Here is a 1,709-nt window from a genome sequence, read left to right as displayed (position 1 = left end):
TTTTATATGCTGTAATTGAATTGTGTTGTTGTTCATTTCCCTCATAACAAGATCACTGCTTTTTGCAAGTATATTGTTGTGCTGTTCATATCACTTATAGAGCTTCGTTGTTCATTTCAGTAACTTAGCTTTGCAATTCATTGCAGTCACATAAGTTTTGTTGTTCATGTCTATTATAAAGCGTTGCAATCATTTATTTTTCCCTTTTAGCATTCTTACAGTTAGCATAATTATCTCATTTCAATAAGTTGATGTAGCATTACTGATTTAATTCATTGTCATTTCCAATTGGTTCTTTAGTGTGGTGTGTGTGAGATCAACAACTGTAAAGAACATTGGCTATTACTGTCAAAGTTCTCAGATTGAGGATCTTATTTATGCTTGATTTAGTTTGCATCAGTTAAACAAGGACTGAGTTATTGCTACTGTATCCTTGACTGATAATTGTTGTTACTTTGTCGAATAAATGATTTAGTTTCAGAGAATTGAGTTTCCTTTAATTGCAAGTGATTTTTATTTAAAGCATCCATTTACTCTTGTATTTGATAGCATTATACTACAATTTAGAAACATTACTCTTGAGTAAATAGCCCCCACAAACTGTGTACACTCTTGAAATAGAAAATCTTGCCCGGATTGATAAACTAATGTCAAGATAATTAGGAGTTAAAAGGACACCTTTTATACCTCAACACGGGGGAGGTCGCCCGATTCCATTCATTGAGCGCCATGTTGCCTCGGGGGCCCAGTGGAAAACAACCCTTTTCGAGTGGGTAACGTTCGGATTTCGGGCCCTTCCGAAATCAACATGGGCTGTTAGATGGGGAAGGGAGAGATCGTGTGGTGGTCGGGCAATGGAATTGCACGGAAGGTAATGGGGGGGCCTGGTGGGTGTGTAAGCACAGTGGTTCTAGTTTAATGCGAGATTAACATGGGGGTTAAGGTATCGGGCAGGATTTAATTGGGATTTTTCAAATAAATTAATCGACGATCAATTAGTTAGTGGGTCTGGTGTAGAAAACCTTAGTTTATATAATTAAACTAGGGTGGGTTTAACTAATATTGCGCGGTTAATATATATACGAGAAGTAGGTTTCTATTAGGGATTTAATAAATAAATTAGTAATTAGTCAAATGAGCGGAAGGGGCACCATACCCTAAGCATATGATTTTCATGTTTTTAATTCTTTTCCATAAAACTTAGGATATAGTGTTTTTTGTGGGTTTTTGATATGAAGATGAGTTATGTGTGGAATTAACACCTTTCCTAGGTAAATGTAATTTAACCTTAGGAAAAGAGTATTATTAGGAAAAATGAATGAACTGAAGGGGGGAATTGAATTTTTATGAGGGGGTTTTAGTACTTATTGCCTATAAGTCATTAAACTGAGGGTCCGGTCCCTCCAAAAGTTAGAGAAATGCTCTGAGCCTCTTTGACTTAGGGTTTTTTTAAGTACTTTGATCTTTATTGTGGGAAATTAGTTAAGTAAAAGGTGAAATGAATGAGGGAATTTAGTTAATTGCTTTTGATATTCAATCTCATGCTTGATTGTCCACTTATCTATAGAACTTTCATGATAGAAAAGATAATAAACATGTTCTTGTCTAATCAATCACCATACTTCTGCAACCTTTCTACTACTTACCCATCTAGTCATCCTACCATTTTTACTTCTCTTTATTAGGGTGCATTTACGCTAGCAAACCCT

The sequence above is a fragment of the Pinus tabuliformis genome, chromosome 9 (genome assembly GCF_031772625.1).
Source record: "Pinus tabuliformis cultivar Carrire ecotype Pingquan chromosome 9, CPIR1, whole genome shotgun sequence".
NCBI classification, from domain to species: domain Eukaryota; kingdom Viridiplantae; phylum Streptophyta; class Pinopsida; order Pinales; family Pinaceae; genus Pinus; species Pinus tabuliformis.
This window is presented reverse-complemented; position numbering follows the sequence as displayed.